This window comes from Phascolarctos cinereus, unplaced genomic scaffold (genome assembly GCF_003287225.1).
Source record: "Phascolarctos cinereus isolate Bilbo 61053 unplaced genomic scaffold, phaCin_HiC Scaffold_5;HRSCAF=322, whole genome shotgun sequence".
NCBI classification, from domain to species: Eukaryota; Metazoa; Chordata; class Mammalia; order Diprotodontia; family Phascolarctidae; genus Phascolarctos; species Phascolarctos cinereus.
In genome coordinates this window covers 155,925,268-155,939,519 of record NW_027555958.1, presented here as the reverse complement: position 1 = coordinate 155,939,519, position 14,252 = coordinate 155,925,268, and positions in this window count along the sequence as shown.

Sequence of the window (14,252 nt, the reverse complement as noted above, 5' to 3'; positions counted from 1 at the left end):
ATATGTGTATATATATATATATGTATGTGTGTATGTATGTATGTATGTATATACCCTAGAGATATCACCACTAGGCGTATACCTCAAAGAGTTCAAAAACAAAGGGAAAGGACCCATCTGTATAAAAAAATATTTATAGTCATACTTTTTGTGATAGTAGGAATTAGAAATAAAGTATGTGCCCATCGAATGGTAATGAATGAACAAGTTGTGGTATATGAATGTAAAGGAATATTGTTTTATAAGATATAATGAATATAAACAATTTAGAGGAAGTTGGGAAGATTCCCATCTTCAAAGTGATGTAGAAAAAAACAAAGAGAACCAGGAGAATTTGCATGAGGACCACAATAATGTAAACAAAAACATCTTTGAAAGCTTTCAGAACTGTGATCTAGAGAAAGAGACAGAGAGAGACAGAGACAGAGAGAACTTTGACAAGATATAAAGATACACAGGAGAAAATAAGACATTCAGAAGGGTGGAAAATCAGGGCAATTTTGTTTAATGTCAAAATATGCTTTAAAAAAACTGTATCTAATAAAATTCCACAGTTTTATATGCAATTGTTTTTTTTCCTATTTATATATTGAAATTATATAATTAACTATATATTATAATTAAGCTAGTTGGCACAGTGGATAGAATGCTGGGCCTAGAGTCAGAAAGACTCATTTTCCTAAGTTCAAATGTGGCCTTAAACACTTACTAGCTGTGTGACCCCAGGCAAGTCACTTAACCCTGTTTGCCTTAGTTCCTCATTTGTAAAGTGAGCTGGGAAAGAAAATGGCAAACCACTCCAATATCTCTGCCACAAAACCCCAAATGAGGTCACGAAAAGTAGGACATGACTGAAAAATGACTTAACAACAACTATAGATAGATAGATCCCTATATATGCGTGTATGTTTATGTGTATATGTGTGTGTGTGTATATAGACACACATACAAAATAGGCTTGTATTTTTGTTGATAATTAGGTTAAGAAAGAAAAATTTAAAAAATAAACGTATATAGGAGTCTTCTATGTGCTTGTAAATGTTTAACAAATGCCTCTTCAGAAGAAAAGAAAATGTATGCATGACAGTTTTAAGTTCAATCTGAATTTTTACATGTTCACCGTCACTTTCATAAGACTAGACAATCACCAAAACAATAAATCAAGCCCTGATTTGTAACACTTGCCGATTTCCATGATTTAAATGCTCATCTGAAAATTTAACAATTGGTTCTCACAAATGAGTTTGAGCTGACTCTAGCACATCCCTGTATAGAACTTACAGTCTGCGGCACACAACATGGGTTTCTTGTATACTAAAGAGGTAATAGTAAAGTAGTGATGATAAACTTATAGTAGCTACCTCATAGGGTTTTTGTGATACCCAACTGAAATAATAGCTGAAAATTGCTTTGCAAATTGTGAAGTGCTACATAAATGTCAGCTACTATTTCTTATCTAATCAGTTTATGAGTTCCTAAAAGACAAATATTACATTGTCACTCTTCAGCCTAGCACAATGCTATGCAAATAACTAATAAAGCATTCTTGATTGACTAATCCATCTCATCAAGAATCCCATTTAATTTAACGTAGGATTCTTTAATGATGTAATCACTTTCAGAACCCCTCAAAATAGAAATGCATTCAATTCACTTTATCACCTGAATGCTTCTCTCTGTCTCTGTCTCTGTCTCTCTCTCCCCTCTCTCTCTCTCTCTCTCTCTTCTCTCTCTCTCTCTCTCTCTCTCTCCCTCTCCCTCTCTCCTCCCTCTCCTCTCTCTCCTCTCTCCTCTCCTCTCCTCTCCTCTCCTCTCTCTCCTCTCCTCTCTCCTCCTCTCTCTCCTCTCCTCTCCTCTCCTCTCCTCTCCTCTCCTCTCCTCTCCTCTCCTCTCTCTCCTCTCCTCTCCTCTCCTCTCCTCTCCTCTCCTCTCCTCTCCTCTCCTCTCCTCTCCTCTCCTCTCCTCTCTCTCCTCTCCTCTCCTCTCCTCTCCTCTCCTCTCTCTCCTCTCCTCTCCTCTCCTCTCTCTTCTCTCCTCTCTCCTCTCCTCCCTCTCCTCCCTCCCTCCCTCTTCTCTCTCTCTCTCTCTTTTCTCTCTCTCTCTCTCTCTCTCTCTCTCTCTCTCTCTCTCTCTCTCTCTCTCTCTCTCTCTCTTCCTCTGTGTGTGTGTGTGTGTGTGTGTGTGTGTGTGTGTGTATGGCTCACCCTCTCACTTTCTGTCTGTGTCTGTCATCATTTGCCTAGTCAAAGGAGTAACCTATTACTTACACAGAGATAGTAAATGACTCTCTCCATTTGACAAAGGGCACAAAATTCACCCAAGCCATTTGGAGAGATGCTATGTGCACCTGATAGAAAGAGATGTTTTAGATATCCTCATGGAGTTGCCACCCTCACAGGCCGGCAGTCAGCATCTAAAATTCTTCCTTCATTCAATCAGTATGCCAAGAGCATCTTCAACAGTAACGCAAAAACAGACCCCCACCAAACAAGGGGGCCATTGAGGGATCCATGAGTCAACTGGAAAACATACATGGCACTTTCTCAACTTGTTTCTTTCTATTGCTGTAAAATAAGTATGTCTTTCAATTTGCCTTTCCACTCCAAGGCCTGGGAACCAGAAGCACTGACTGTACAGGCACCTTCAAGTGAGCCTTAAGGCAGATAGGAGTCTAGTTCATTATAATATGTATTCTGAAAAAAACACCTTGATGTGTAGATCCAGCTTTCAAAAATCAGTCCTGTTGAGGGCATGTTTGCTTGGGTCCCATTCAGACCTTTCAATCCCACCCTAGCTTTAACTCTTTAGTGAATGAGAAATGGGGGTAGGGGAGAGGGGACACCTTGGTTTTCTCTGCACAGCAGTTTTCTACAGGTCCTCACTTGGACATTTGAAGATTATGGCTTCCTAGAAATGGATTTTACACTCCAAGTCTCATGTTGCATGTTAGCACATGTAGCTTCCTCACAGATCCCTATTTAAATAGCCCCCTAAATGTCACTTTGATAAATGGCAAATGTAGAATTATATTTCTAATTTATTCTTTTGTCAAGATCAGTGTAAAATATATGAAGATGGCTCAGACACCTTCCTTGACCCCCACCATCTGTGTCTCTGTCTTTCTCTGTCTCTCTGCCTGCCTCTATCTCTCTGTCTCTCCTTCTCTGTCTCTGTCTCTCTCTCTCACATACATATACACGCACATGAGTGTGCGTGCGCGCACACACACATACACACACTTAATGTTGTTTTCCAGTCTCTGAACTGCCAATGTACCATGAGAAATCCACTCATTGAAATGACAGGAAAGGCAGATGTACAGCAGAAATGTTATGGTCCGTTGCAATAAATTACAGGTTTCTTTTTTATGTACAGCACAAGAAGCGGTCCTGGTACAATTAGCTACAGCTGGTTAGAGAAAGAAAACATGCATCTGTGGATAGATCAGACTGGGGGGAACTGACTGGTGTTTTCTGGCATTGATCAGTACAAGAAAAGGGAACTGCACATTTTATTTCAAAGTACAAGCCATTCTGAAAATTGTACTTCTTCCTTCTGGAAAGGAAAGAAAAGATACCATTTTGGGGTAGGGGAAGCAGAGAGAAAGAAAAGGTCTTGAAAGGGTTTCCTTAAAGGTCATTTGGTAGAACTATTAATTACTTTTTTATACCTTTGACCTTTCTCCCTCTCTGCCACTAACTCCCACAAAGTGTTAGCAAAGTCTTTCTTTGTAATAGACCTTAATATAATGCATGTGCACTCTTAAAAACCCAATATGGGAGTATGCAGTTCTGTGATCAATAACCTTTCAACTAGGTCATATTCTATCTAGAAATGTAGACTCGTGGTATGTCAGAGTTGGAAGTAAATTTAAGTATTGTAAGGTCCAACCACTCCAAACTCTTAATTTTATAGTCAGAAAAAAATGAGGTCCAAAAAGGGTAGGTGGTTTGCTCAAGGTCTGCTGTGTTCACATTCTACTATAATATTCCTAGAAGATTTTCCAAGCAAAAATTTAGAAAATTTAAACATGTAGAAAATCCTTAGAACAATTCCACTTACACACAACTTCAGCTTTGTGTATGTGTATCCATTCTTCTGTTTTACTTGGACATGAGGAAATAGGTCGTAGTTGCTACAGAGCTGGCCAGGGAATCAGAAAGATCTGGGTTCAGACTCTGCTTCTGACCCAAGCTGGCGGTGTGACCCTAGGAAAGTCATTTAACTTCTCCTCTTTCCCAGTCAATTCTCTAAGACTCTAAGTCTCAGAGAGGAAGCCAATCTGCATTGATGGAGGCAGTTCCTCAATAGGAGCTCTCTACAAGATTGAAATCACAAGTCTGGAAAAATACACACACATGCATGCACAGACACACACAGATAGACAGACAGACAGGCAGACAGATAGATAAAGTATATTACTACATGTCCAGAATAAATAAAAGCTGTCCTCTAAGAACAGATAAAGAAAATATTAGTTCAAAATAGATACAGCAAAATATGTAGTTTATACAAATTAATATACTATATATGTGTCTATATATACTGTATAGATTGACTACTATTTTTTGTGTCCAAAGGACACTAAACACTCACAGTTCACTTTGCAAACTGAATTCCTTTTTCTGCCCTTCTTTATCTCTGTCTCTGTTTGTCTGTCTGCATCTTCCTGTGTCTCTCTGTCTCCCTCTGTCTCTGTTTCCATTTGCCTGCTCAGAGGATTAAATCCATTATTTGCACAAAGACAATAAACAGTTCTCTCCCCATTTGACAAAAGGTACATAATTGACCCAAAGTAAATGTATGGAGAGAGAGAGAGAGGCAGAGAAAAGGTGGAGGGAAACAGAGACAGAGACAGAGACAGAGAGACATAGAAACACAGAGAGACATAGAGAGAGACAGACAGAGACAGAGACTGAGAGGCACAGAGAGACAGAGAGACACAGAGAGACATAGAAAGAGACAGACATAGAGAGAGACAGAGAGACATAGAGAGAGACAGAGAGAGACAGAGAGTAGTTTTTAACAGGTCCATCATCCATAATACATACTCAGTGAAGTTTGCAATCTCATTGATGTGAGTATTCTCTCCAAATATGCAAACTAAAACCCATCCATGTTTATCTTGCCTATACATCCCTTATCTGTGTCTTTCCATAAGTTTGCCAAGTTAGAAGGGTCCTTCCCCAAGTTCTCCTGACATCCTGAAGATGCCAGTGGAGCATTAAGCACTGAGCACAGGACCTTGCTCACAGAAAGTACTTAGTCAGTGCTCGTTCACTGATTCATTGATGAGTTGTCTATCAACTTGACTTCCTCTTGCCATGTGACCAGGTCATTTGCTATTTTGATTATGCATTTCTTTCATGATATCCTTCACATAGTTCCTCCTTTATAATTCCTCATTCACAATGTAATGCAACTGCTCATGCCCACCATGCACCCATTTGGGTACTGCTAGTATTCTGTGATTTCCACCCATATATTGTCACTGGAGAAATATTAGTCTTAAGATGATGGGCCTCTTTCTCAGGAAGAAATTTGGGGTCATTAAAATAACTGCAATTTCCTAAAAGCCTCAATGTCTTTCTGTGTTTATTGTTTATTGACTTTTAAAAAGCAGTTGACTAACAAATAAATCTCCTTAGCAAAGTCTTAAATGTTTTCCTCCAACAAGATGGAAAGATATGACAACCAAGTTCTATAGCCCTCTCTAATCATTAATATCAAGTGATGCATAATAGGAAGAGATGTAGCCTTAACAAAGGTGTTCCCCCTTGTCAGAGGGGAGATTTAGTGCAGAGTTCATCCACATCAAGAGGAGATTCCTTGTAGATAGAACAGTCCTTCAGTTGTCCTTTTTAGCCAATGTCATCATGCCACAGAATACTGCAGAACTTCCTAAATCTTTATCATAGTCACTATAAAGAGTCTGGCCTCACTACCCACTCAGGAAAAATCTGAAGATAAGGAATGCCTGTGGTCCAAACTATGATATGCAAGCAATGGATGACCTGTAGGTCTTGTCCATAAGTATCTAGCATCCATCTATCTCTGTATTATCTAACAATTATCTATCATCCATCTATTTATCTTTTTATCTATCACTCTAGTTTTTGTACATATACATATATTTATATGTGTACATATACACACACATATATATATCACACAGACGTCATAGTTGCCCATACTCTTTTCTTTCTTTCATTCTTTTTCTTTCATCCTTTCTTTCTTTCCTTCCTTCCTTCTTTCTTTCTTATTGCTTTTGTTTCTGTCTACATCTTGTTAAGCCATAGATGCAAGGTTCCCTAAGAACTCTGGAAATTCCTTACAATACTTACAGTTCTGTGATTTTTTTACTTGTTATAATCATTTCAATATTTGGAAACACCTTTGTTTCAGTCTGTGAAAAGGGAATAAGGTTCCTTTGCAACTTCATGGCACAAAAAGTAGAAAAATTAAATCATCCCAGGAGTGAAATTACCCGAGTTCCTCTTCTGAATTTACTAGATCTCTCTATTCTCTTTGTAATCTCAGATAGACCCAATCAAGGCTTATGAAAGTGAAGAAGGGATTTTACCCTTACTCTCTGTTTCTTTGTTTAAGATAGAAATGAGAAAGCCCAATGTCACTCATCAGTAATTGCTGATCCAGAAGGATGTTGGCTCTTTTTGTTTTGAAAAAAGACAGCAAAGCTACTGATGTTTAAAGGGGAAAGAAAGGAGGGGGATGATGAGGAAGAATCACTTGACAGTCCAGCTGAAGATCAGAGAATATTTGCAGAGATGTCTCTAGAGCATTTGCCTGAAGATTTATTTTTAAAGCAAGACATAAAAGTATAAAAGCTGCTTCCCAGTTTTCCTCCCTTGTGTCGCAACCAACCTTAATGTGTCATCAAAACAAAGGAAACAACTGTTCCCACATTTTAGTTTCATTAGTTGCTTTTTGTTTTGTTTTCCTTTGTTTTTTAAGAAAGAACAGCCTCTTTAAAAAGCTAAACAACAAATCAATATTACATGTTTCGGGTGGGGGGAAGGAAGGAGCCAGAGTCTATGCCCAGCCAACAAATTTCTATAATCTTGAGACCTGTAATTTACTTGAGAAGTATGTGGTTACCTTGAATAGGACTGCCCGACTAGCCAGAATAATGAGTGACTCAAGCGTGTGAAAGGAGACAGGTGAAGAGAAGAGTTAAGATCTGAGGAAGGAGAAAATTGGGAAACTGTCAGGACAAACAATGTCTTTTCCAACCTTTCCATCTCAAAGACATTCCTTTCCTCCTGGTCACCTCCACACTGACATCTAAACAGTACTTTAGAGGAAACCCAACACACCAAAAATTATCCTTAAATTATTTTTAATGTCTAGCCAGTAAAACCTCCTCTCAAATACTCAGTGTGGTGAATTTAGGAAAATAGAAATGTTTAGGGAAAAAAATAGGAAATGATATAGTTTTCCAGAGAAAGTAATTGAAGCATCCCAGGAGACATTCAAAATTGTAATGATAAAAACATTAACAAATATGTTTTTTGATAGCAGCACCTTTTGCTGAAGCAAAAAACTAGAAAGAACATTTGATGCCCATTAACTGGAAAATGGCTACATGAGATGTTGTGTAAGAATATGATGGAATATCACTGTGCTCTAAGAAGTAATGAATATAAATAATATAGAAAAGCATGGGAAGGCTTCTATAAACTGGTGCAAAATGAAGTAAGCAGAACCAGGAAATGATAAAGATAACAAAAATGAAAAGAGGAGTTGCGGTAACGAAATCAAAACCAAATGTCATAAAAAAAATTACATTCATACTTGTTCCCAAAGAAGAAATATGAGAATGATCCTTTCTCCTTACTCTGCAGAGGTGGGGGACCATGGGTATGTGAAACAGCATAAAATTTCTGACTTGTTTGATATATTGGTTAGTTTTGCTGAACTGTTTCTTTTTTCTTTTATTTATTCTTTGATAAGAGATGGTTCTCTGAGAGGGGAGGGAGAAGAGATATATTAGTGTAACATAGGAACTTTTACAAAGTAATATTTACATCCAAAGCTATAATCATAAATATATAAACTTACTACCCCTCCGTCGTTGCACCACTTCAGTCTCTATAAAGGGAATTAGGTTCATAGCTTAGTTCAGTTCCCATAGAGTACTGTCCCAATTCCGAATCCAAAATCTGCCTCAGGCTTGAATTCCAGGCGCCCTGACTTCCCAGGGTTTCCATGACAGCCTGGCTAGCTGCATCATCCAGCCTGCAATCCTGGCCCCAAGGTCTCCACGGCTCCACCTCATCGGATCAACTCTGGCACCTGAAACTGAGGACAAACAACACAGAAAAGAAACAAACACCCCAGACCCATTTCTCAGAGCTGAGTACAAGAAAGGAACTAGGGGAAAGATTGTCCTCTTTTCACCAGTTTAGTTCATGATGTCCACACTGGGCACACCAGATAGGAGTCACCAAAAAGAGTTTAGTTAAAAAGATGGCCAAAAAGTGTGAAGCCTCATCAGTTTTAAAGACAAAGACAGCCAATCAAAAACAACTACTCTCACCCACAGGGCAGTGGACCCAAAGTGCTCCATGTTAGGCGAACTGGGCATGCTCAAAGGCCCCTCAAAGTCATCTCCATGTTAGAACTGGGCATGCTTAGAGAAGCACTAGCTACATTAGGAAATTATGATGATTTTTTTAATCAAAAATATTTTTTAAAACTTTAAAACTGTACATTGATAAACAAAGATTCTATGACAAAATGGTTCTTTATAGCTCTCTTGTTTCTTAAACAAGTCCCCTCCACATAGCTCCCCATTTTTTTATGTTTTGAAAATTTTGTCTTTAAACATAGGAGATAGTTTGAGCATCATTTAATCAAAAGGTAACAATTAAGTTGGGAAACCAAATATTTTCTGTCAGTCACACCAATAACAGAGAGAATGGAAGTTACTGCAAGGCAATTGTCCTTTGTTGATTACTTGGGAAAAACAACATGCTTTCAAACCAAAAAGAGAGGTGTCTGGATTTCCTGCTTCAAGGATTATCACGGCAGTAGTCTCTTAATTACATGTAAAATATTTTGAGGTGGCTTGATATGAAGTCATAGAATTGTCAAGAAAATTAATATCCAACCATCCAGAAGCCAGAAACAACACTAATTCTAATGAAAAGACATTTCTTTCCTTTCAAAGTGATAGCTACCATGTGCTACCAAGTCTGCTAGGAGAGGAGAAGATTCTGGGGGCAACCCTCCTCTATCATTCTGATTTAGGATATTCACTCTCCAAAGAGTGCAGAGAATTCAGAGTCCTGGCAATAATATTAGAACACCTAGAAGCTGAGCCCCACCAAACAGACCCATTTTCACATCCAAGCATTTCCAAGAGTATGAGAGAGTTTCAATATGCACAGTTATCCATGTTTATTTTGGCAGAAAACGTATCAACAACTAGCATGGTATCCAACATATGGAAGGGAAGCTAGGTGGTGCAGTCAGTTGATAGAGCACTGGCTGTGGAGTTAAGAGTTCAAGCCCAGCCTCGTACACATGTTAGCTCTGTGACCCAGGGCAAGTCAGTACCTCAGTTCCTCATTTGTAAAATGAGCTGGAGAAGGAAATGGCAAGCCACTCCAATATCTTTGCCAAGAAAACACCAAATGGGGTCACAGAGAGTTGGACACAACTGAAATGACTTAACAAAAATCCAGCACACAAGCTATGAGAGAAATTTGTTAGATCAATACAGGTATAAAATCTATTTAAAATGAATAGCTATGCAATGAAAATAGGATCTTTAACAATAATTGTAAAAATGTAAAACAGTTATTCTTAGAAAGAGAATTCCTTTGGATTCACACCTGTCTTGGGCCCAGTGGATGCTCTTTGGACATGAAGCCACAAGGATTTTACAACTCTGGAAAGTATGGGGGGAGAAAGAAAGAGACAGAGATAGAGAAGAGCTAAAGGGACAGAGAGAGAGATAGATAAAAAGAGAAAAAATAAAAAGGCTTCTAGTTGTTCCTCTCTGCTCAAGGGAAGACTAGCCATTTGAGTCTATGGAGAAGCTATTGTTCTCTCTAGACTGCCTGAGTTACTACCCTTCAGAAGAAAGAGCCAGGATATAGAGCAAGATTGGGCTGCTGTTCTTTCTTTGTTGACCAGAAGTAAACAGTAAAGCCAAGAATTAAGATGCCAAAAGATCTATCTAAAGCCTTATTATTTCCTGCCAAATCAGATCAGGTGTTACCAGTCACACACATTCTTGTTATGATCCAAGGCTGAATATTTAGCTTCTCCCCTAAGGATAAAGCAAACTTTTACCTTCTACATTCATTCTATTCACTGCCAGTGGAGTCGATACTGAAAGAGAGGGCTCAACTCTGTTTGAAATAAAAAGTCACCATTTCAATCAAGTCCAAATGACTCATGGGAACCACAGTTCTAAACCAAGGAAGCCCTATCATATTCATAATAGAATGTCACCTCCTCAGTTCATGACCTACTGGGGAACCACCTTTACTGGATGGAGTTAATAGGGATACCTCTCTCCCCATTCAAACATCTAGGAGGTATAATGTCTTAATTATAATATTCCTAAATACACCAAGGAGACCTTATAATGTGTATATTTATGTTGTAAGTGGTATTTACCTATACCAATTTGTTTCTACTTTTAGGAAGCAATATTATTTGAAAGCATATCATAAGGTACTTATACTTACAATTTATTAACAATAGATATATTAAAAATCATTCTGAAATATTATGGATGCCTTGTTTTAATCAAAGAAATAGGGAATCAGCAAACACAACTACACTGCAGGAAGAAAAGAAGGAAGAAAAGAAGGAAGGAAGGAAGGAAGGAAGGAAGGAAGGAAGGAAGGAAGGAAGGAAGGAAGGAAGGAAGAAAGGAAGGAAAATTTTAAGTTCTACCATGTGCTAGCCACTGTGCTAAGTGATTTACAAATATTATCTCATTTGATCCTCACAACAACCCTGGGAGGTAGGTCCTATTATTCTCTCTATTTTACAGTTGATGAAACTGAGGCAAATAGATATTAAGAGACATGGCAATATCTCAGACAGTATCTGAAATGTGTTCTTCCAGACTCTAGGCCCAGAGTTCTGTCCGCTATGCCATTTATCTGTCCCATATTGGGTTTTAGAGGGGAGGGAAGATTCTGAAAGTCACAGAGATTCATAGATCTTTTGAGCTGGAAAGGAACTTAATATCATATAATCTAAGACATGGAGCAAATAGGATTTACTTTAACGTATTAACTTTGTAAAAGACATGTTTTAATAATCCACAATTACCAAACATTTATTAACCACTAATTTTATCAAACAATGTGCTAGGGGCTAAGTATACAAAGATGAAAATTAAACAGTCCCTGTCCTCAAGGAGCTTACCTACTATGCAGGGAAACAACATGTACTCAGGGATTGTTAAGACTCAAAAAGGTGATGGAAAAAATGTCAATAATGCAGATTAAATTTAAAAGTGTGCCATGCATACTTTTTTTTTTAAAGAAAACTAGTTAAAATTTGCCTGTACATACTTGTTTATATCCATCTTAGTATATGTAAAATATACACAAAATAAATGAAATCAATTGGCAATTAAGAAATCATTGGCAACTTTGATGAGAAAGCGGTTTGGAGTAATTTTTTCCCATAATACTCCTTCACTAAAGGCCTTCTCCAATTAATTTCCCTCTGGTGATGACCCAGCTACTCAATGGAACATAAGCTCTGGCACATCTGACCAAGATGGAAAGACTTCATCAAGTATGGGGTTGATCATGGACTATATGTCCTTTGTCCAGGAACCAGCCTCAATAAGTTCAAAAAGCCTCATCAGCAGGGTGGCCAAAGGCTGGTGAATTTTACAGTCACAGCAGTTTTCAATAACCATCTACTGAGTCATAGTAGGTTTTCAATCTGCTTTGATGGAGGTAGTACCCAAAATATCAAGAATCATTGAGAAGTGAAGTAATGCCAGTACCATAAAAGTTTCAGTGTAAATATACTATGAATAAGATTATCCAATCAAAACAATCATTTCATGAACTCACTTATTCAAATCAAGTCAATAAGTACATATTAAGCACTTACTATTTGCTTAATATATATATATTGCTTTGCAGACCTAAAAGTACTAGGGAATGTCAGTTATTATTATTGTTGTTGTTATTAATATAATGTGTTGAAAAAGAGTACTAGACCTAGAATTAAAAGATGCCTGGGTTTGAATCCTAGGTACAATACTTCCTAGCTGTGTGTAACCTCAGGCAAGTCAAATTAGGCTCTCTGAGTCTCAGTTTCCTCATCTGTAAAACATGAGGAAAACAATACTCGTACTGTCTACCTACACCACAGACTTAGGGTTAAACAGAGATTATCATCTTGATTTTACGAATTAGGAATTGAGTGCCCACAAGAAGTCAAATGCCACAACCTGAACCCAGATCTTCTGGCTACAAGTCTAGTGCCCTACGGGATGCTTCCTCCATCTGGGAACATCTTTGAGAAAAGACTGGGAGACTTCCTAAAGAATATATCCGACCATGTCACCCGTTTCCTCAATAAACTCCATTGGCTCCCTATTACCTAGCAACATTGACTCCTTGTTATTACACAAGGTTAGTGTGGTGAAAGCACTTTGTAAATCCTAAAGCATGGTGGAAATATGAATCATTATAATCAATTGCTCCTCAATTCCTTTATGAGAAATCCAGCTGCTTAAAGTTTTATAGTAGTTTGGTCATTAAGTGTGATTTTTATTGACATTTGGCATATACATTTTCAGCACAGAAACAAATGTATTTCCCTTCATGAGTCATGTGAAAACACCGGATGTGGACTTTTTTTCTCAATCGGTAAGTACTTTCAAAACCAGAGAGATGGAATTGGAAATATGTAGCCTGATACCTTCTGCTCTTATTATAATTGGGTTTGGCTGGAGGGCAAAAAGGAAATCGAGAAGGAATTAGTTCAACTAGTCATAAGTCCCTCTTATGCCTTTAATAACTTTGAAAATAAAATGAAGATGTTTGCAGTTAAGAAATTGTCTGCTCTTCCCAGGCATCATGATGTAATAATCAAAGATCATATTTCTGTAGCCCCTTAAGGCTTCCAAAGCACTCTTCTCACAATGACCCTGTGAGATATGGGCAAACATTATCATCCCCATTTTACAAATTAAGAATTGAGTGCCCACAAGAAGTCAAATGACACTTCCAAAGTCCTATAGCTAGTAAGGGACAGAGCCACAACCTGAACCCAGATCTTCTGGCTTCAAGCCTAGTGCTCTGAGGAATATTTCCTCCATCTGGGCACATCTTTTAGAGGAGCCTGGGAGACATTCTTATCACCTCACATCTGGACTATTGCAAGAGCTTCTGATTGGTCCCCTGCCTCACATTTCCCCTCACTCCAGTATATCCTCTATTTTTAGCTGCCAAAATTATCTTCCTAAAGCACATATCTGACCATGTCACCCCTTTCCTCAATAAACTCCAATGGTTCCCTAGTACCCAGCAACACTAGTGTCTTTGTTATTCCTCGCACTTGACACTCTGTTTCCACATTTTGGGCCTTCCTTTTCACTGGCTATCTAACATATCTGGAATATTCTCCTTCCTCACCACTGACTCCTAATTTCCTTTAAGCATCAGATAAAATCATATGTTCAGCAAGAGGCCTTTCCCTATTCTCCTTAATGTTAGTGTCTTCCTTCTAATATTATCTCCAATTTACTATTTATGTTTTAATATTTATATATCTATATATGGAGATATAAAGATGGATATAGATATGGATATAGATATAGATGGAGCTAGAAATGGAGATAGAGACAGAGATGGAGATGGAGATAGACATAGATATGGAGATGGAGATAGATGTAGAGATGGAGATAGAGATAGAGATGGAAACAGAGATAGAGGTGGAGATAGAGACAGAGAAGGAGATAGACATGGAGATGGAGATGGAGATGGAGATAGACATGGAGATGGAGATGGAGATAGAGATGGAGTTGGAGATAGAAATAGAGATGGAGATGGAGCTAGAAATGGAGGTGGAGATGGAGACAGAGACAGAGATGGAGATGGAGATGGAGACAGACATAGATACAGAGATGGAGATAGAGGTAGAGATAGAGATGGAGATGGAGATAGAAAAGGAAATAGACATGGAGATGGAGATGGAAATAAAGATGGAGAAAGAGATAGCGATGGAGATGGAGA